The sequence below is a fragment of the Lissotriton vulgaris genome, unplaced genomic scaffold (genome assembly GCF_964263255.1).
Source record: "Lissotriton vulgaris unplaced genomic scaffold, aLisVul1.2 SCAFFOLD_235, whole genome shotgun sequence".
Lineage (NCBI taxonomy): Eukaryota > Metazoa > Chordata > Amphibia > Caudata > Salamandridae > Lissotriton > Lissotriton vulgaris.
Window position 1 is genome coordinate 1,101,605 of NW_028253230.1, and position 23,698 is coordinate 1,125,302.

The following is a 23,698-nucleotide window of genomic DNA, read 5'->3' on the forward strand; positions in this document are numbered from 1 at the left end:
ACGCCAATGCTATTCATTTCATCCTATCCCTTCTGCACTGGATCATTCCCCATCGGCCTCTTTTCTCTATAAGTCATTTCAATGTGTAGTAGATAGACTTAAATCAAAAGTTGAGTTAGCCTGGGGAAAAGATTTTTCACAGGATTGGTCAATCCCCTTATGGGATAAAATTTGGTTGAAAATTCATAAGGCCTCTAGAGCGGCTAACACTACTCAAACCCTACTTTTAATTTATAATCTTATTTTGTTTACCCCACTTACCTTATCAACTTTTTCGTCAGATACTCCATCCACTTGTTGGTCTTGCTCATGCCACTCTGCTGATATAAAACATATGTTGTTTGAGTGCCCACCCATTTCTCACTTTTGGAACCTGGTTTGGACTCAAATCCCAAAATTTTTTAAATTTCAATCCCCCTTCTCCATCATTAACATTTTTCTAGGTTCCCTCTCTCCTAATTACCCTCAATCCACACATCACTACACACTAATGGTCATCTTAATAGCTATTGCTTTTCATCTCATTACATCCAATTGGAAACAGGCTGCTGATGTTGCTTTTCGTGCTTGGTGGAATGCGGTCTGTTTTCACCATTGACGTGACATTAACTTTGTCTCTCCCATTTCCCTAGCAATTAAACGAGATCTTTTATGGCTCCCTCTAACCAATTATTTGTCCTTGGTTGCTTTCTCTACATCTTCTTCCCAAGTTGAAACAGATGAGGTTCAGAAACCACCGTGATCCCTTCCCAATGCCTTTTATTAGTTTCACTAATTGTCTTATTTTGTATTTGATATTTACTGTTATGCTTATAATGTTTTTATCTCTTTGTATTATTTGATTGACTTTGCCATGTGATTTTTCTTGCAGCTCAATGTTTACTTTATTTTGATCCCTTTTCAATGCGATATTTCCTTCTGATGTAACTTATGATTGTTTCTTCATTTTCCTGTCTTTCTGTCCATGTTTCTTTATATTTTAATAAACTCAAACTTAAAAAAAAAAAAGTATTCATTTAATAACGACTTACATTTTCTCTAGTAAAGTCATAACACTACACTGCACAACCTGGGTTAGAAAATTTTTTTTTGCTGCCGCTTTCCTTGCAAAGTTTTTCTCTATACTCATTGGCTGAGCCGGTAGCATGCACTCTCAGCTGCTGTGCAGTAGAAAAGTAGAAAAGTCAGTCTCTCCCTAGTCGTAACGCTGGTGAAGTGGCATGCATTTTTGTATTTTGTGTAGTAATGAGAACCTTTTTATGTGAATTAGCAAACTTCAAACCAACATGTATTGTGTTAAAAATTGCTAGATTTGCCAGTCCCTTGTTAGCTGTGTTTGTGAGAGGCGGACCTGACCTAAACATCACCATCTCAGCCTCTCCCAGCCATGGAGGACGTGTTGAAGGAGAGTTTTAGTATTGCCAGGCGACTGCAACAATTATTCGGGCCGGGCAGGGGCACAGGCTGAGGGAGGAAACAAACATCGGAAAGCACCAGAAATGAAAGTGCACATAGCTCAGAACTGGAACGGCAAATTCTATGTAATTGATTATTTTTAGTTAGTCCATTATATGCTTTCTCAGGCACTGATTATTCATCATTGTTGTATTTGGGCCTCAGGCCCTCATACTAGTAAAGTAAGGTGACACAGATACAGTGGATATAGTTCGTTAATTGGCCCTGAGCACGTGCGCTCAGCCCCTTTTATTTGCAGGGTCATCTGACTGATGACGCCTGTGGTGTTTGGGTGTTCAGTGTGTGATACAACATGCTGGAACACTAGAACGTATCCCATGATACTACATCCCTCCCAAACTTTAATGAAGGTCCAAACAAAATGAAGTCCGAACCTATGGGAGAGAATACAAAATTGCAAACCAAAACATAACTCAATGTGGACGACTTCCACATAGTCTTTTCAGTGCTGGTCATCTGCCCGCGAGAGTGTCCTTGCAGCTGGGACCATTAGATCTCCTTGGCACAATGTTCTGGTGCTCTGTGTCTGTGCTCCTTTGTGTACTTGCGCCGTGGAAGTGTGCTTTTCAGTTCCATTCTTCTGATACCGCAGTCGGTGAAAATTGCAGATGGAATGATGGTGGATCATTGGTGTTCTGCTGTCCACTGTATACTCCTGGTTGAGGTGTTATCTCCAACTGGTGGCTGTCTCTGACAGGATCTGCAGTTGCAGGATGTCACTCTCACTGATACCCCTCTCTCGTGGGTGTCCCCTCTCACTGGACGACCCGGAGGCCCTTTGCTGCCAGGCTTCCACTGGACCGGTGGGCTGCCGCCTTGTCGCTCCAAGCGAGTTGGAGGTATCGCTATGGGTCCATTCTTCGTGTCCGTAAGCTCCACCTGAAAAGAGTGTTGCTGGCACTTGTTCTGTCGCATGCTACCGTTGTTCTCCCTGAATCTTCAGAGCAAGCTTCAACGGTCCATCTCTCAATTTGGAATCCGCTGCCACCGGTGTCCCTGAGGCTCTGCCCCTTGGATATCCACGGTGCTGTGTCCGTTCCATCCCAGAGGTGGTTGTTACCAATGGACCGGCCTGCTCGCCTCTGTCGTTCCCGGGTGACCTTCGGGTTGCACATAGATGTGTACTCACAGTGGTGGTGATGTTTTCCAGGTGCTGTGTTCGGATGTCCGTACATCCTTCACTTTCCCCATCAGGTGTTCCCCTTCTGGTGTGTTGTGGTGTTCCGTCACGTACCCTTCTGTGCTCTACTCCTTTCCTCTTCGGGTGTTCTCCTTCTGGTGTCTGTTGTGTCGGACTGTCATGCACACCTCTTTGCTCTTCTCCTTTGTTCTATTCTTCCTTCGTCGTGGCGTTGTGCCACTCAGGATTGGTCTTCTCTTTCCTCCTTTGCGACTCGGTCTGGTCTTCTATCTGGTTGTTCGCTCTGACCGGGCTTCTCTGTGCAGCATGCACTGCACATGTTTTCCCCTGGTCTTGTCCAAGCACTTGGACACTGTCTTCACTTCGCTCTGTGACTGTACCTGTCGTCGCATCCTTCTTTCACCTGATAACTTCTGACCTCAAGTTGATTCTGTTAGACTTTGCTTCAGTCTTGTTCCTGGTCCTCTTCGTGGACATCTCCTCGGTCGTTCTGTTCACAGATGTCTTCTCCGTTCTTCTTGTCGGATGTCTTTATCGGATCTCTTTGCTCGCTGACTTCTTGCAGGTCAGTATCCTCATTGCGACCAACGGGGTGGACGGCTTCTTCCTCCTTGCGACCAATGGGGTGGTCGGCTACTTCCTCCTTGTGACCATAGGGGTGGTCGGCTTCTTCCTCCTTGCGACCAACGGGGTGTTCGTCTTCTTCTCCCTTGCGACCAACTGGGTGATCGGCTACTTCCGTCATGCGACCAGCGGGGTGGTTGGCTTCCACCTCTTTGCGACCAGACTGGCAGGTCAGCTTCTTCCATGCGACCAGTGGGGTGGCCAGCTTCTTCCTTCTTGCGACCAACTGGGTGGTCGGCTTCTTCTTTCTTGTGTCCAACTGGGTGGACGGCTTCTTCTTTCTTGTGACAAACTGGGTGGTCTGCTTCTTCCTGTGAGTCTTCATGCTTCTGTTGGTCAGCACAATCGCTCCGTCATCTCTCCACAGTTGCAGTGCTTTGGCATGCTTCTGACTGCGCTCTTCTGCCATTTCAGTGACTTGCTGCTTTGGGCGGTTATCTTGTAGTCTTTTGTTCTTGGAGCAGTGATTACCTGTGGACACTAGGCATCACTGCACTCTCCGTCTTCGGCCCTGGCAGTCCCTGTTCTCGCAGTTTCCTTCTTGCCATTGAATTCCTCATAGTAGATGGGCTTGCTACCCCTGTTGCTGTGTTGCCGCACATTTGCTTCATGCTCCTTACGAGACATGCCTGCGGAGCCATCTCTCCTACATGTCTGCATGTCCTGGCAGCATTAGCGTTGAGAAAGCATGTTCGCACCCTGTTCTCATTTCTTCCTGTTTGGGGAATGCTATACTGCTTATGTCCATATGTACTTTCTTTGGCGATGGTTTCTCTATATTTTTTCTTTGGGACAGCTACTTGTCAGCAGGTTGGCTCTCCACTGTTTACCCCGTTTCTGTGGGTCACAGCAGCCAAACTCTATGCTGCAGGTCACACCAGTCAGTCCTTCCTTGGCTGTGAACCAGTGTCTTTCACCATTGTGTTCACCTTTGCTGGAGTGCACTAATGCACAAAGGCCACTAGATGGAAGTGCTGCCTTACTCTGGCTTCTGTTCACTGTCTTTGTCAGTTTTCATCATGCTACAGGCCTCGTGCACTTTTATTTTCCAGCCGGCCCGGCCCAGGCTCATTTAGGCTGGCCCCTGGGCTCCCCATGGCCTTGCATTCGTCACCCTTCAGACGGCGCCGTGCAGCAGGAATCCCTCTCCTTTGCGGTGAGTCTCTTATTATGTCTTTTTACCCGGCCGTGCAGGAGGGCACAATGCACATTTAGTGCTTGGGGAGGGGTGTTGGCGCCGCACTGATCGGCACGGGCCTCTCAGCATTCTCTCAGCTGTTTCGGTTGTTCGGGACCACACAGCAGGCTGGCGTGCTCTTCCGCTCCAAGGTACGTTTAGTTTACCTTATTTTAGGGCACCAGGGCTTGGATATTTTGCGGCGCAAGGGGGGCACTCATTTCTAATTCTGCCTCCCTGCTTAAGGCTCCGCTGCTACCTCAGTGTGTCCGACCTCCGCTTGAGGTTCGTTTCACTCACACGCCCCTCTGCTGCAGCCGGAGTGTACAACAGGCAGTGGTGGTGTCCCAGGACGAGTTTTGCTTTGTCCACTCACCTCTTCCATACCGCGCTGGGGCGTAGGCCATTCACTGCAGGCCTTTTCTTTCTGCGGGCTGCACAGGGGGTGCCGGCGCCGCTCCTGTCAGCCGCGAGCCAGACGCTAACTTCACGCTCTTCCACTTCGACGCCGCAGCCTTATATTTCACATGCTGCGCGGGGTGGGAAGGCGCTTTTCTCTAGGCTGCTCACTTATGGTTGAGTTATGTGCACAGTTCAGTTCACCAGATGCGGGGTAGGCTCCCACCAGCCTCTTCAACATTCGGTTCAGAAAAGGGGGTGGTGATGGACAGAGTGTCTGAATTAAGCAGACCACTCCTACCCAGTCCAAAGATCAGGGCTTGATCCATCACCGTTTTTTAGCTCACTGCACCATCCCAGCTCAAAACCTGGCTATATGCAAATTAGTCTGTCCCTGGCCCAGTGCATCATGGGAACAGGGCAGACCAAACTACCAAGCCAATTCTTGTACTGGGAAGGAAACAAGCTTCCGGGGGACCGGTTTCTGGCATTACAGCCGTATTCGGCCCAGCTTGCTTGAATCCTGATGGTGCAATGAGCAAGGGACTCACATCTGAGTATACCCTTCCACGCTTATGGTGGACAAAAACGATTCAGAAAAGGGGGTGGTGATGGACAGAGTGTCTGAATTAAGCAGACCACTCCTACCCAGTCCAAAGATCAGGGCTTGATCCATCACCGTTTTTTAGCTCACTGCACCATCCCAGCTCAGAACCTGGCTATATGCAAATTAGTCTGTCCCTGGCCCAGTGCATCATGGGAACAGGGCAGACCAAACTACCAAGCCAATTCTTGTACTGGGAAGGAAACAAGCTTCCGGGCTTGGCTCCGCCCCACCATTGCTTGAATCAACCGGCCGGGCTTGGCTCCGCCGGTCTGACTGAGGAAACCACATCCCCCAGGATCCCACGGGGGAAATTGACGACGCCACTACCCAGCGCGCCAGGAGGCGCATAAAACAATGCCAGGTCCCTCGTCCCGCGAGGACACGCGCGGGACGCACCGGACGAAGCACGGACAGTCCGTGACAGTCCGTGACTGGCCGTAACTGGCCTTGGCCAGGACCCCTGCTTGTTTCATTGCTGCATTGTTTCATTGTGGCTATAGGTGTCACCTATTAAGATTTATTATTGACTACATACTCTGTTAAACGCTGCAGATTCTTTCTAATTTGTCAGCGTTCCTCTGGTCTGGGTTGATATTTTGAAATAATTTTTTAACCAACGCTTCCCAAAATGTCTAAACAAAGGTCTTCATCTGTACCTAATACTCTAGACAATTATTTAGTACAGGTTGTGAGCAAAATTAACAGCACAAGGCGTATATCGTAGGGATTGAGCTCACCACCGCTCACTTCCACGCAAAGTTCACTTCTAGATCCTGTTGTTTTAGAAGTACCGGCACAAGTACACAATGGTGATGCTTCACCTTCTGAGTCATGTCTCAATGTGGATCCTGATTTTGACTTGATCATACCTTCGGCCGTTAACTTAGATGACGACCCAGGTGACCAGTTAAACACAATAGAAGTCGATTCACCTCCCCCCGTATCTGCACTTGTAACTAGAGCCATAAGAGCATGCAGGAAGGGCCAGAGTAAACGGGGTGGGCTGCGTTCCAGTAGGAAAATAATTGTATCTCCACTGAAAGTCGCTGCTATATCTGAAGTGAACGGGGAACAAACAGAGAAGTAGATATTAGGTGATGATTTGATTAATAAGCTAGCTAGTATGATTGACTTAAAGATCAATTCATTAATTAAACCTTTGGTAGCTAAAATCGATCTACTAACAGCAGAGGTAAATAGACTAGGGGGACTGCTAAACAAGACAGTGGTATAATACACCAACTTTTGCTACAATCAAGGCTGTACCATCGATAAACACTCTTAGTGATGGGATGGGGAGTAATAGTGATGATGTGAGATCAATTCTGCTTCCTACTCAGCAGGTAGCAGATAAAGGTATTAGGGTATCAGCCAAGAAAGATATACCATCCAACTCCATAGTGAATAGTGTAGATCCAAGCCCCTTTCAACTGATTGTGGAGGCCTCTCCTCTTGTTTTGGTTTTGGCAAACGTGCCTCCGTTAAAACCAGGTCAAACAGAATCTACTTCTTCTCTGATTAGTAAAGCGTACCATTGGTTATGTAATAACATGTTGATATCTCAGAGAGGGAAACAATAGCTAGCAGGGGAGATCACTATGGCAAGAAGGGTGGACTGGATAGGGACTACCACAAAAAAGTAAAGGGGGATTGTGTAGTCCGGCATTTTATAAGTCCAGAAGTACTCCCTGAGCTTCTAAGGCATATATTTTCCTCCCAATGTATGAGTGCTGAGATTGTCCCGCTGACTTTGGATTTTTTTCTATAGGAGAAGTAACACAGTGAATCCTAATATTTTAAAAACAAAATGGAACTTGGTGACAAATAACTGGGATAGGTTTCCACAGTCAAGTGAGTGGGGTATTAGTGTTGAAAATAGATTTGCAGCATTGTCAGACCTGAATGATTGCGACTGACTTGAGAGGGCAGGTAGTGGTAGACTTAATGTGTTTGCTGAGAAAAACGTATCCTACATCTCTATTGCGGGGGATTTTGGTTTTTCTAAAGCTATTAGTATCCTCAAAGGAAGTCTAACAAATGATACAAACTCTTTGGTTAGTAGTAAAAAGATTGAACCCTCCAAGTTACCCTCCAATTCTGCTGTAAATCTTGAGTCTGATATGCGTGCTGCTGTTCCTCTATTGGGTTCTAACATCGAGAATACCTTTTTGCGAGCAGACGACTCTGATGGAGAAGTAAGTGTAACGAATCCTTTATTGACGGACCCGGATGGCACTGTGGACATTGTGGGGAAACTCTTTTCATGGAGCATTGCAGGTTTGGGATCCAAATTGGGTTCTGGAGACTGGCTTCGATTTGTCAATTCTTTTGATATATGTATATTTCAGGAGACTTGGTCATGTGAACCACCTTTTGCTCAAAGATACCTGAACTACTTTGTGCCAGCCTTAAAAGGCCCAAGGGGAAGACCAATGGGTGGTCTAACCATTTGGGTTCGACAGTCATCAAAACTGGATGTCAAAGTAATAGAAACTGGGCATAGAGACATTCAACTAATTCCAATCAATTCTGATGATTTAGGTTCAATAGACATCTACAATGTATATATGAGGGGTTCAGGGGGTGGGAGGTCAGAGGTTCTGGGGGCCTTGGGTTCTTTACTTGATGTTTTCTCCAGGGACCACCCGACTGTAATTGCAGGTGACTTTAACCAAACATTTGAACCTCTAGTGGCAGATGAAGATTTCCTTGGGGATGACGAGGACTGGCACTGGGGGGGTCCCGAAATTAGAGTAGAAACCAGTTGTGCGCTGGACTGAAGATGTGATTAGCATGAATGCTCTATGTTTAGAGAAACGCCTAAGAGCATTAAATGGTAGGACGCAAAGTGACAAAAGTGGTTCCATGACATTTGACAACGGGTGGCACAAGAGCAGAATAGACTATGTTCTTTGTAGTTTGAATTTATGGCCTTTGTTAAGTGATTGTGTGGAGGAGTGAGAGTGATCACAATCCTCTGTGTATTAAGCATAAATGATGGTCGTTACCACATAAGCAAACCTGTTTTAGTGCCCTTGTCCCACCTCAAATCGTTCCTAGTAATAATATGCGTAGGCTGAAATGGAGGTTGAAAAAGCTATAATAGCTATGGAGCAGTTTAATCACTCCAGGCCTGTGCAGAGGGGTGTGACCGAAATTCATGATACTCTTTTCAAAGTTATTAAACACCACTTTTTAAAGCGGGTTAAGGGCAATGGTGAGAGAGTACCCAAGAATGCCAACTGGTATAATGCCCATTGAAGGGTTGCCGAAATGCTTAAGGTGCTGCTTTAAAGAGTAGGGATACTATGGCTATTCAATCTGCTAGAAAGAAGTATAAAGTCAGTATAGTGAGTGCAAAGAAAGCCTGGGATGAGCGTCATTGGTCTTAATTAAAAAGAGCTAGTGACAAGAAAGACACTAGATTGTTTTGGAGCATTGTTAAATGGGGTGGTGAGAGAAAACCCGAAACCCCAAATAATTATGTTCCGGAAGAAGAGTGGATACAAATTTTTAGCACGCAGTATGCGGACTCAAATCAGTATGCATGTAGCGCGTATATAAATTATACTCATTTTAAAGATAATTTCTTCAGTCCACAAGAGATCCTGGGGGCTTTGAGTACTGTAAATAGTGGCCATGCACCAGGTATGGATGGTGTTCCCGCTGATGTCTTTATTAATGATAAGGAGCGGTGGTGTAGGTACATCAGTCTCCTTACAAACAGTATTACAAGGGGTGCTGAAATACCAGCATCCTGGCTGGGTGCTGTAATCATACCAGTGTTCAAGAAAGGTGACCGTTCCAAGCCCGGCAATTATAGGCCGATCAGCCTTATTGACACTACAAAAAAAACAATAGGGCGTGTGATTGTGAACAGGCTCCTGTATTGGGCTGAGGACAATGATGCTTTGTCACCATTCCAAGCGAGTTTCCGCAGGTCGACAAGTACTGTGGACCAGGTTTTCCGCTTTAATTTACTGCAATGGAAGACTGTGGTGCTGGGCGGAGGCAGCCTGTACACAGCTTTTGTTGACCTGTGGGCTGCCTTCGACCTAGTCCCGCGGTTGAAGCTGTGGTCTGTCCTCAGGAACCTGGGTGTCCCTGATGATTTACTAACTCTAATAATGAGGCTCCATGAATCAAAATTTGCTAGAATTTAATGGGGGGGGGTCAGGGCATGGAGACATCGGACTTCCCGGTAGAGCGGGGAGTCCGGCAAGGATGCTCAATGGCCCCTACTCTCTTTACACTGTTTATAAACTGTGTCTTATCACCCATGGTAATGGCAGAATTGGATGCCCCTTCATTAACCAATATTAAAATCCCAATACTAATGTTCGCTGACGATACGCTTATCTTATCAAAAACCCCAAGTGGTCTGCAGCGAGCATTAGCTATTTTTGATTTATTTTGCAGCTAACATGGTTTGGAGGTTAATGTGACAAAAACGAAACTAATGATTTTTAACCCCCATCCGAGTTTTAAATCCAGAATTATTATGAATGGATGACCCCTAGAAGTGGTCACTTATTTAGGAATTCACATCTCAAACAAGAATTCTTGGAGTAATCATATAGATATAGCTTCATTGAGGCACAGGCAACTATCAGGTGCCATTAGTTCCGAGCACAGAAAGTCTCTGACGAAACCTATTAAGCCTGCAAAGCAGGTATATGAGGCAGAAGCTCTTGGCTCTGCACTTTACGGTCCCAAGTTATGGGGCTTTGAAAAGGTGGCTGCCTTACAAATTTCGGAAAACAAGTTTTTCCGTTCGATAACTGGTGTCCCGAAAAGCACTCCATTACTGCCCCTCAGGTATGACTTGGGTAGAAAATTAGTTACTGACCTGGTCAGACTTCGACCAATCTTGTATTGGAGGAGGCTCTGGACCACGCCTGAGCTTTCACACTATGCTGAGGGGTTTTTAGATATTATTAGAGCGGATACATTTCATAAAAACAGGTGGCTTAACTCCCTGAAAGTAACTCTGAATAACCTTGGAATGGGTCTGCTTTGGCCCGATCCAGCTGGATCAGTCTTCCCTACTAAAAGAGTCTTAAAAGAGACCTATTGGGAAAAGGTAGCTTCCTGGGGCTGGTCCAGCACTAGTTTAGGTTCTATGACTGAAGGATTTTTAGAGGCTAAACTGTATCCTTCCTTGGAATCCTACTGGGACTGTATAACAAGGCCTTGTGACCGTAAACTCCTATTCCAATTGAGAGCAGGTTCATTGCCTCTTCGTTCTTTGACTGCTAAATGGGAAGGTGGCGTAAATGTTAGTTGTACTGCTTGTGGCTCCGCTAATGAAACTAAGGGTCACTTTTTGTTTGCTTGCGCTGCTTATCAGGATCCAAGACGCGTATGGTTAAAACCGATGTGTAAGAATCTAGGGACTACCAGTAGTTTAACTGCTTTGCGTATTATATGCACTACTAGTGAGATGTGGATTTTGATAGCAACTGCCAAATATCTTGGATGGGCATGGTCGATCGGACAGAGACTGCTAGTCTCTTGACTATTCTCTGTCTGATATGCTCTGTGATTAAACTGGACAGAGACTGCTAGTCATTCGACTATTCTCTGTCTAGGTGAACCACCTGTTTACACCGATCCATGATATTTTTCTTTTTAGGAAAATGTAATACCTAACTCTTTTTAAAAAATTTTAACAGGTCAATTTTAATATGATATTTTTAAATCTTGAATTGAAAATTGAGTCAGTCAGTCAATTATCTTTATTCGATTATTAAAAATCATGAAAGAACGAGCATAATTACATAACAGCATTTCATCAGAGCACAAGTTGTTACAAAGTTAAAACAAACAATCATTATTTTAAAAACACTAAAATCACAATGAGTCATACAAAGATATTAAAAAATGATAAAAAGATAAAAAAGGGGCTTATTAAAGCACAAAACATTTGAATAAATGAGATAAAGAGGAAAATCATTATTCAGGGATAGGCTGCCTATATCTTGTACGGTGCTTATTTAAACGTGCTCCTGCAACTAAAAAACTAGCAACAGAAAAAGCTACTTTTACGTTAGGGAGGAGTTGCAAAAACAACAGGGCTGGTTTTACCTGAATAAAGCCTTGATTACGTAAGATTGGAAGCAGGTATCTTTTTCTAATCTCAGTATAATGTCCGCAAAACATGATAAAGTGCATTGTGTCCTGTGTGGAAAAGTGGCCACAATCACATGGTTCAGCATCATCGGGTCTATTCCAGATTCTAAAATTGCCCAGGATAAAGTGAATCAAATCAAAACGAAATCTCGTTAAAAGGAAACGATGATAAGAATTAGTTACCAGGAAAAGATATGGTTCCATTCCTGGAACAGATGACAACATACAGTGTTTCCTTACCATGGTTTTTTTTAGCTCTATAACTTCCCTCTCCAGGGCATATAGATTTGTCAGGGTGTTTTTAACTGATTTAAGGTCTTCGTGACTAATCACATCTGGAGATGAAAAGAGTTCCGGGCGTCCAGCTAAGATTAGCTGCGTTTGTACGTGTCTTACCCACGGGATGTTAAGGGCTCTATCCAGGGCTAAACAATCTTTTAAAATAGTGTGATTTAAAGTAAGCTCCTGGTTAAGCCAAGTTTTCATCCAACCAATCACTGGGGCTAGTTTTAAAATATCAGATATATAGCCCAATCCTAGCTCTGTGTGTAGTGCAAAGGTCGAAGTCGATTGGGGGACAGAAAGCAGAGATCTCAGAAATTTATTTTCTACTTTCTGTATTTTATCAGAGCTAGTGTACCCCCAAATAACGGAGCCATACTGGGCAACGGACAAGCATTTTGCTTTATAGACTTTGATGATGCTCTCCATGGGACGGGCGCCTAGTTTTTTAGCAAAGCCTAGCAACCCTGCTGCCGCTCTTGCAACAGCGTTGCTTTTGAATGAATGCTGAGGACCCCAGGTGCCCTTTTCGTCAAAGGTCACTCCTAAGTATGGAAAGGAAGGGACTCTCCTGACCTCTTTACCAGCACAGTAAAATGTTTTCGACTTTCTTTTTCCTGCCTGCGGCTCCAGCAATCATTATATGAGATTTCTCTGTGTTGATTTTCATGTCCAGCGAGGACATAAAATCTCCAAAAGATAGGAGGAGTTTATTTAACGCTACTCCGGAGCGTGCCAGGAGAACAGCATCGTCCGCGTACAGGAGGACAGGGATCTTTGTCTCGCCTGCACGCGGAATATCAATATGGGATGTTGCCATCACTGCCTCCAAATCATTTATGTAAAGGGTAAAGAGGAGCGGGGCAAGTATACACCCTTGCCTGACCCCCCTCTCTGACTTAAAGTGACAAGTGCATCTTCCTTCCCTAGTTACTCTGACCGAGGTCACGAGATCCTTATGTAGCTCAGCTATGTATCCAACCAAAGGGGGGTCGAGGCCCATGGCCAGAAGGATCCTCCACAACTTTGCCCTGTTGACCAGGTCAAAAGCTGATGAGAGGTCCATAAAGGCCATGTACAGGGAACCCCCCTTGGTGGTTACATATTTATTTAAGATTAATTCTAGATTTAGGCACTGATCTAAGGTTCCTCTTTTGGCTCTAAAGCCATATTGTGCATTAGATAGAACGCCCTTCCTTTCTAAAATCAGGGTCAGTCTTCCTAAGAGGACTCTTCCCAAGATTTTAACACTTGAGTTGATGAGAGAAATTGACCTATAACAGGCCGGGTCTGTCCTCTGTCCTTTTTTAAAAATTGGTACTATAGTCGACCTGGCCCAGCTAGAGGGAAAAATAAACTCCCTTGTGGCGTTAAAAATATTAGTGAGAATCTTGGAACTTAGTTCGGGAGCATTATTAAAGAAATCTGCGGGAACCCTGTCGGGCCCGGTGCCTTTTTACAGAGTGTATCGTTAATTGCTTTTTTCACCTCATCTTGGCTAAAAGGAGAGATGGGAGTTATCGGTTGTGTGGGAGGCATTTCACATTCTAAAATAGTGTGAGTACAACTATAAATGTTGCTAAAATGTGTCACCCACTGTTCATCTGGAATAATACAGTCTGCTCTCTGATTATCTAGTCCCGCGAAGTATGGGTGATTTATAACTGCCCAAAATTTGGCACTATCTTTCTGTGTTTCAGGCAATAATAAATCACTCCAGGCCTCGTTTTTTATCTCGGATTTCCTCACCCTGATAGCTTGATTGTATTGTTTCCTTAATGACGCTATCAGCTCTCTGTCTTTAGGTTTATTTTTTAGTGCCTTTAGGAGGATTGAGTGGGCCTTGGAGCAGTTTTTGTCAAACCATCTGGGGCCCTTGAACCTATTTGGCTTTGCCTTTACAGTCAGATCTAAATTGACCTGGCGGCAAATAACATTAAAGGCCTCAACCATAGTGGCGCTAGAGTTCTTATTATCTAGACAGATGGCGACATCCCCCTCAACTTTAGCCAAAGTTTCCTGTAAGAAGGTGATTGGGGTAACTTGATCCCATTTCAGCCTCCGATTCTGATCTCTCAGAACTAGTTCTGTCGCGCATAAAGCGTGGATCTTCCTTTTTCCCAAGACTCCCTGAGCTATAATCTCTAAAATCACAGGATTGTGATCACTAAAAACTGTGGTTTCTACCTTATAATTAATTACTTCAGGCAGAATACTAGGAGATAAAAAGATATAATCTATAATTGTGCCTGAGTCATTGCCCACATATGTCGGTAACCTCGGACCTGTGGGGCAACTACATGATTCATAAAGGTTGAAGGTAGCTAAGAGCAATTCCAAAGCCTCACCGCGTGGTGTATGTTCGAAATGCGGTGGGGAGGAATAGGGGGAGAATTCCTCAAGTTTCCCGTGACAATCCACATGGCATGGGTGAATATTAAAGGCTCCCATAAGGATCACCTCATACCCGTGGGCACTGTTCTCACTGTGGGTAGTCAGGAATTCCTCTAAGGTTACCAAATGCTCGATTGGAGTTTGACTGACAGGAGAATTATAAAAGTTAACAAATAATATGGGTTGGGAATTTGATGTAGTTAGTTCAACCGCTAAACAGTTTTTGGATTTGGACTTAATATGTCTAGGTTTTCCTTGGACATCTAGTGAAATGTATATAGCCAAACCCCCCTTTGCTCTTCCTGCTTTGCTGGGGTCTGCGGGTACATTAAAATAAGAAAAACCATCCAAGGCCAATCCGTCTGATGTTTCCCATGTTTCTTGAAAGGCAAGAATATCATAGGATCTAATTATGTCCAGCCAGTTCTTGTCGTTAAATTTGGCTCTAAGGCCAGCAATATTCCAGCTCATAATTCTACAGACCCTAACACCTGCAGAATACTGAACTGACGGACCAGGAGCAGGCTGGGGTCCTTCTACCAATCTCCAAAAAGAGAGTTTCCCAGGGACCAGAAAGGACTGGGTATCAGAAACTTAGCAAAAAAGAGAAATTCCTTTCTGTGTATTAATCTTTCAGTTAGTGACCATGAGGCCTACACATTTGCGTCAATTCTTATTACTTTATGATTTAGATAACTGTTAGGTTAACATTAGTACTCCACACTAGAATGTCATTTTTGTTACTCTCAAAGATTTATTTTTATAAATAAACATTTTTTAGAAATCCACATACAAATAGTACTGTTAAAAAAGGGTGCTCTGTTACACTATTAACCACTTTCTAACAATTCCAAATTACGGTATCTATCGCAGAGTCACCCCTGATTAAAAAAAAAATTTTGTATACTTTTATCTGTTCAAATTAAACACACAATACAAACAATTCATATACGGTAAAAAGTCCCACTGTCGACGCGTTTCGGTGCGTTGGTTACATTTAATGCACCTTCCTCAGGACGGACGAAATTTAAAAACCATAAGTATTTTACTTCTTTCTAAAAAAGAAAAAAATTGAATATAATTAATACATTATCCCTATAGAGAGTTTAATTCTAGTTGTGGACTAGTCTAGTGGGGTTCACTAAATGTATGTTTTTACGCCCTTACTTGAAGTATAGGGATTGCAGTCCTTATGTTAATTTTCAGGACCGTTATATTTCCTTTTGGCGTTTTTAGTCACTCACACCGTAGTCTTTATGGTCGTTGACTTTCTACAATGGAAGAGCATGGAGTTACATACCATACTACAAATACTTTTGGCTTGTTTTTACATCTCTCATAAGCCACTTACTCATAAACTTTTACTTGACCCTTTATATATGGGTGTCTGTCGATGCAGGTACGTTTTTCAATATACACCGTCTAGGTTGGTTAATCTTGTTGTGCCTGCAAGGTACACATTGATTTGCTAAGTGATGTGGGTCATGATTTTAGGGCTGGTGAGTCTGTATGGAATTAATCACCCCAGTACCTACCGAGAGCTTATGAATCTAATGCCGACACTCAGGCTGTACTTGCTGTCACCCTCTCACATGGTTTCTTGATACCTATGCCAAAATCACATGACATTGTGCTTTAGTACATTTATGCACAAAGATTATAAGCCTTCTTGTCCCCTATCATTATTAGTTGAAGGGGGTGGTATACATACCTATTGTGGATGTGGTGTTTTTTAATTGCCCGAGATGCAGCACTTATTTCCTTTTCTTTTAATGCTGTTGGTCTCACTTTTGGGCGGGGAGACGTTTTCAATTCTATTCTCTCCCAACCTATGGATAAATCAAATTCATTAGAACGTCATGGGCTAATGTTGACATCGCGTTTGTCAATTGCTCAGCATGTCTGCCACGTTTCCCTGGTTTCTGTGACTGTACTTTTTATTACGTGCCCGTTCATTGAGTCGGTTCTAACCACTGCTTCTGTGGCGCAAATATGCTTTGCTTACTCTTATGGGGTCTAAGGCACTCCTGGCGTTAAGCCCTTCTTTTGCTCATTATAAAAGCCCTCTACGTACTTGCACATTAAATGTCACAAGTAATCTAAGATTAGAGTTTATTTTAAAGCGGACAGCATGAGGCTGTTCTTGCTACTAGTTTAAAGCCCCAGGGATTTCGTCTTCCTCTGTTAGCTACCTCCCAAGTTCACGATCCTTACCTTCTCGACTCGACGTTCGGCGAACCTGCTTGTGACGGCTTCCTGCTTGGACTGCTTCTCCTGCCACAAGTCACATGTGCAGGCCTTAAATACCTTTCTATTTCGTTAATTGAGGATCAATTAACTACTTAAAAGTGATGCGATCAAATTTGTTGTGTCACGTGTGTTCGCGCCATTTTAGTAGTTTTTTGCTGTTAGGTTTTGAAAATTAACTACAAAAACCGGGACTATAGCTTCGGCCTTTCCTCTGTGTTTATTTAGCGGCATCCGAGTATTTACCGATGTTATTAAGTGGTTTTTAACTGCAGCATGTTAAAACTCTAAAGCCCAGACCTGTGGCTTCACACTTTCTATATAATTGCTTGGCGGCACCTGGATCTCTGCGCCATTATTGTAGTTTTTGATGACGATCATATAGGAACTACAAGATCGTAAAAAACGCCCTGTATTTATGGCTTATTCCTAGGGGTTCTAACTTCGGCTCCCCTCATGTTATTAAATTGATGTACTGGTTTTAATGCTCGTTATTTTCGGTTTTGTCTAGTAGTTTAACTCAGACACGCGCCGGCGCCCGTATGTCAGCGCCATTTTGGTAGTTTTTTGTAAAGGTCCTATGGGGACTGCAAGAAGCGGGTTCGATCCTTGTGTTTGCTACATCTCTATATTGTATTGTTCGGATACTATATGTGTCTCACATTATTATACATACATATTGAGTACAAAATGAACAGTGTATGTCCTATGCTTTTAGTTTCTTTATCCATTTAGCTAAAAAGCGGATTGTGATTCAATTCTTATACAATGTTTGTTTCAGTAATATACACTTTCGCTTATGCACTATAACGATATATGGTGCTATCTTTTTCACAGATTCTCATGATGATAACTCTATATCCAATTAATAGCTTACAGTTTGTTGCACATACTCATGGTAATTGGTTCAAATGCAGTGCTACTATGTACTACCATTTCTGTTGTATCTAGGTTAAAAACAATGCTAATTACATTTTTCCACATTTTTTTATGGGTACAAAAATAAACATATATTCATGTCCTATTCGAGCGGGTATACAGTTGGAGGGGTACTTTGGCATATATGTCAATTTTATTCATATCAGATAATTTACAAAGGGAAGGGATTTATAATATTATCTAATCATTCTGTCCCATTCCTACCGACCATTTAATCCTTGGTAATATGACTTGAATTTGGACATATAAAATTGTTCCCTTTGCTTTCGTTTCTTGTTTAAATCGCCTCCTCTTACTGAGATCTTAATCTTTTCCAAAATGAACCACTTGATTTCGTCAATGTTATGATTTTCAGCTATCCAGTGTTCAACTAGAGGGGCATGCTTTTTTTTTGTTTCTTATTGCAGAGCGATGCTCCGTAAGGCGCAGACGCATTTCGCGCCCCGTCTCTCCAATGTAACATTTGTTACACGGACATAACACAAGATACACTACATTGGTGGTGCGACAATTAACGTGCTCATTCATCCAATGGGTTATGCCCTTCACTTCTAATTTGTCAGTCTTAATTATGTTCTTGCAGTGTGAGCAAGATCCACAAGGCAAATTTCCCCTGATGGGATTGTTGGTCACAACATTCCTTTGTCCTCCACTTTTTGGTTCTTTAAAGGTATGCACTAAGTGGTTTCTTATGGTCTTGTTTCTCCTATACGCATAAGTTGGTTTTGTCATGGGTACTGTTCCTGCTTTATTTAGTATGCCCCAGTTCTTATTTATCAGGTTTTTTACTTTGTTACTGAAACCATTATAGTCAGATACCATAATGATTCCATCGTTGCGGTTATTTGTTTTTGACGATGCCTCGAATAAACTGTCACGATTATAATACTTGGCACGCTTATATGCTTGTTTTATTAAGCGCTTAGGGTATCCTCTCTGTTCTAGCTTGGTTTTTAAAATGGCTGCATGTTTTTCGTAGCTCGTTCTATCACTACAGTTACGCCTTACTCTTAGGAATTGACTAAAGGGTATCCCATCTTTCTGACATTTTGGGTGGTAGCTCGTAAGGTGAAGTAGGGTATTACGGTCTGTGGGTTTTACAAACAAATCTACATTGAGAACTCCTTCTTTTTCGTAGATCTTAATATCTAGGAAGTCTACTGAAACCTGACTTTTGTTGGAAGTGAACTTAAGGTTTGAATCCCCACAATTTAACCATTCTAAAAAATTATCTAGTTCCCTTTCCTGACCGTCCCAGATGAAGAAAATGTTGTCTATAAACCGAGACCAGCACTTCACATTCTCGAAGAAAGGGCACATTTCGTTATAAATGTGCTGGGTCTCAAATCTACCTACATATAGGCATGCCAGGCTGGGAGCACATGTGGCTCCCATACTGGTGCCTTTGATCTGACAGTAATAATCCTGTTTGAATAAAAAGATATTGTTTTTTAAGATTATCTCTATGCATTCTACAATGAAGGTATTCTGTAAAGTCAAGTCGCCATTTTCATTACCTAAAATGTCCTTCATCATTCTCACAGTATCTTCTTGCGGGATATTTGTATATAATGCTTCAATGTCAAGACACACCAACCATTGTGTATCTTTATTAAATTCTCTCCCTTCAACTTTGGAAATCATGTGGGTGGTGTCTTTTATGTATGATGGTAATTGTGTGACCAAAGGCTGAATGAAGTGATCCACGTATTTACTAAGTGGCTCAGTCAGGGATTCAATCCCTGACACAATAGGGCGCATTGGAGGATCTTCCAAATTTTTATGCACCTTAGGCAGCCCATATAGTGCAGGGACCTTAGGGTTCTCGTTTATCAAAAAATGGTATTCCTCCTCGCAAATGATGTTGTCTTCCTTTGCAAAATTCACAACGTCCTGGACCTTTTTCTTCAGACTATTCCATTCTCTCACACTGCTAGATTTGTAGTGTAACTCATTATTTAAAAGTGTCAGCATTCTTTTTTCATAGTATTCTGTAGTAAGAATCACTATACTACCCCCCTTATCTCCAGGCTTTATCGTAATATCATGACTGGATGACAGGGATTTTAGTGCCTCCCTTTCCTCTTTTGATAGATTGTTATCGGTCCATACCTGTGTGTCTAATAGTTTCTCTAAACCAATGGTCACTGCTCTTTCAAAAGTATCTACCTCTGGTCCTACCATTGCTATACTGGGTGTCCAGATGGACGGTGGTTTTAGGCCAGATTTATTTGTGGTTTCTCTATTTTCTTTTCCCTCAAAAAACTTTTTGATTCTAATTTTTCTGAATAGGTCCCTAACGTCCCTTTCAATGTTGAATCTACACCCTGTTGTGCTCGGGGCAAAACCCAAACCTTTTTCTAGGACACTGGTTTCATATTTAGTTAGTATTTTATTTGAAAGGTTAATTATCGGGGCTTTTAGGGCTTCTACCTCTGTTGTCTGTCCATGTTTGGGAAGTGTAAAGTTCGCTCCCACTATTCCCACTCTTTGTGGCTGCGGGTCCGCATATATGGTCTCCTTGTCATTCCCCCCGCTTGCTGGTTGCCCTGACGTCCCCTCCCCCGGGCTCTGAAGCCTCTTTGTTGTCGCTTCTGTGGCTGTCCTTCTACATCACTATCTTGTCTTGGCAAAAGTCAATCATTTTGATCCATGAAAGATAACGGCGCATAGCGATTGAACAGTTCAAGTGGTTGTGTAACTGGGTTAAACAATAATGGTTGGTGACGATGAGCTGCTACGTTGTGCCTTGAATCTTGTCCCCATCTGAAGTTCAAGTCCCAGTTGTTATCCCACCCTAGGGCAGGGGTCCTTGGGTAAGTAACGTTCTGCTGTTCCCCATAAAAGAATTTTAAAGTTAGGGGAACCACAGTACCCCGTCTTCGTTGGGGAGGGAAAATGTTCGCAAGAATGTTCGGAAGAACGTCTTGATTTGAAAAGCTCACTGCCACACAGTCCCCTTTGAACTTTTTCGGCCGATTACCCAGCCAGGGAACCCTGGTTGCTGACTTAATTACGCTTGCCAGATGATGCTTTCCCCCTGGTGCTAGCCGCATGTTACTAGTTAGCCAATGTAGGGCTTTGCTGCAAAGAGAAGTGGGGCTTTCCACTGTTCCCCCTTCCAGCAGGGGGACATTTGCGAGGACTAAAACCACAGGTGTGGCTTCAACTATGAATTGCAGGGGATCCGTTGAATGAGCTTGTGCTTGTGCTGGGGGAAAATTGACCGGCGCGGCAGGTTTCTGGACCAGGGTCAGCGGACTCGATAATTCTCTTGCCTCGGTGCCCACTCTGATCAGCGATCACACTCGGCAACTCTGGGCATTAGCTTGCCTCATCTTCACTAACGGCCCCACCAGACCGCCGGGGATGCCTGGTCTCACCCTGGAGATACCCATTAAGGGACCATCTCTCAGGGAAGCCAGGAAGGGTTTCGCAGCGGTCGAAGCACCTTGGGACCCTACGGGTTAGTAGTGCGCTATATAAATGCCTATACATTTACATACATTTATACATACATACAGATGTGGAAGGGGACAATTATCGTAAGTCAGGGGATTGACTCAACCCCAAAGACTCCCTCCTTTGCATATTTATCTTCTTAACAGTCTGAACAAGGTAATTGTCAATAGTGTTTAGCGGGACTTCATCAAGTTTTTTAGGCATAATTGGGAGTATAAACAAATTTAATGTTGTGGAAACAAAACAACAGTTAATAGAGTCTTGTGAAAGCAAGACTTACTTGAGGGATGGATCACAGAAATATTTCCTGCAGCGTTTCTGGCCCTGCCCCTGCCTCCTCCTGCCGATGAGGGCCGTAGAGGGCCCGCCCTTTGCCCGGGCTTAGCCCCGGGCGTCCCGCGACGCGGGGGTGTGCCCTGCTTTATGGGCCCCTCAGCGCTGTCTGCGCGCGTCACACAACCCGCCGCCGCGAGGCCTGCCGGGGGTTGTGGTTCCCGGAGCGGCGGCGCGGGTCTCTATGACAAGGTGACTCTCGGCTGTGGCGGCTTCTCCAACTGCAACAGATCGGCGTGGCAGGTAAGTGTTCTATGCTGCGGTCTCCCCCGCTCTGCCGGGGTTTGCCCTGCTTTGTGGGCCTCTCGGCGCTGTCTGCGCGCGTCACACAACGCGCCGCCGCGAGGCCTGCCGGGGGTTGTGGTTCCCGGAGCGGCGGCGCGGGTCTCTATGGCAAGGTGACTCTCGACGGTGGCGGCTTCTCCAACTGCAACAGAGCGGCGTGGCAGGTAAGTGTTCTATGCTGCGGTCTCTCTTTTTAAAACATTTTAACAGGTCAATTTTAATATGATATTTTTAAATCTTGAATTAAAAATTGAGTCATGGATTGTAAATAATATGCTTTTTTATCTGTTTTTACTGTAATTGATTGTTAATTGATTTGTATTTTTAAATTGTCTCTGCTTTTATGAGTGAATTCTCGAATAAAGCATATTTGACTTGACTTGAGAAATTCACAAACACCAGAAAAGTAAGTGACAGCTACTGATACACCAGTCTTTGCAAATATTGCCACAAATACTTTTTTGAGGGCATGGTACATTCCTAAGTCTGGAAATCCACATCCATCTACATATCATTATTGAAATTAGTATTTGTTTTTACCTTCTCCCAAAAATGCATTATTTATGTGATTTGTTACCAAGAGGTGACTCATTATTTGGAGATTTTACAAACAACAGAGAAACTTGGGCAGCACAATTAATGTGAAGGTTAGTTTCATATCATCATTTAAGAGTCTTTTTCAGTCAGAATTTTAGGTTACACACTAATATTGCTTTCATTCCATAATCCACTAAAGCTTTTAGCTTTTGTAGAAGTTTTTAATGTCCTACTGTTTTGCCCCAAAACATTGTCAGTCTTCTATTTTGCCCCTACCATTTTAAAAATGGCCCTGCGGATCTGTGTAGTTTTCATGCTGTAAACAACTGGGTTCAATGCAGGTGGGATCACAAGGAAGGCCCCACCCATCATGACTAGCAGAAGAGGTGAATCATTCTGCCCATACCTGTGGCCCAAAGTCAGAGTCATCATTGGGATATAAAACAGAAGGACAACACATATGTGGCTCACACAAGTGTTCAGCCCCTTCAATATTCCTGATTTCCCTGCTCTGCCCTGGAGAGTCTTTAAGATCATCACATAGGAAAGCAGGATAAAAAATGAATCTAGAGGGAAAGTAGATAGTGCCACAACCAAGCCATATTTACTGTTAATGGAGGTATCTGCACAAGCGAGCCTCATCACATCTGGGTGGAAGCAGAATGCATGGGAGAGCGCATCATTACCACAGTAGGGAAGCCTGTTTAGCAACAACGGTGCAGGCAACACAATGAGCACCCCTCTGATTAGAGCAACCAGCCCTATTTTTGAAATCATTGGGTGCAATATTGAGTTATATCTTAGAGGGATACATATAGCGACATAGCGGTCAAATGCCATGGCCACTAAAATGGCAGATTCTATTGAGCAAAGTGTCTGCATACAGAACAGCTGAGTGAAACAAGCATAGATGTGTATTCTTCTGTAGTCGAAACAGTAGACGCTGACCGATGTGGGTAAAGTAGAAAGAGAGAGGCTCAGGTCTGTGGCAGCAAGCATAGACAGTAATAGGTACATGGGTTCTCTGAGATGGTTGTCCATTCTTATGATGAGCAAAATTGAGCCATTTCCCATGATAGAGAGAAGATACACAAGGCACAGTGCAAGAGAAATCTAGTTCTTTGCAGCATCTGCCCCTGGAAAGGCCATCAGAAGAAATGATGTAAGATGAATATTGCTCATGTTGACAGATGCCATGATGGCCTTGGGTACAAATGAAGAATGATCTATGATTTAAAGTATTCAAAAGTATAGTTAGTAAAAGAAATCTGTAGTTTCTATCAGTATACAAATGCATTAACAATTCAGTGACAATGTGTTTGAACCTGGAATGCTCACTGTTAGTCCAGGAGAGTCTGATACATGTCAGATTTTTTAGGATGCTCACTTACTCTGTATTTTAACTCAAGCTGCATGCATTATATACAAATACGTCTAATGTGGACATCCTGAAAATCTGGTATGCATTTAACACTCTTGGAACGTCTAGGTCCTTACTTTCTTTAGAATATCTGCATACTATATCTATTTTAGGTTTCTTTACACAAGTGATATCATGAGCAACGATGTATGTGGGAATGCATACCGCCTATTTTAAGCAGTCAATGATGATAGAACCATTGCATAAGAAATAAACTAATGGCAGAACCTAACTTTATCAGTT

General features: G+C 43.5%; 1 pseudogene; it reads right to left on the bottom strand.

Moving 5' to 3' along the window:
- Positions 1-22,296: 22,296 nt before the first annotated feature.
- Positions 22,297-23,232, bottom strand: LOC147661102 (olfactory receptor 51L1-like; annotated as a pseudogene).
- Between the last annotated feature and the right edge of the window lie 466 nt (positions 23,233-23,698).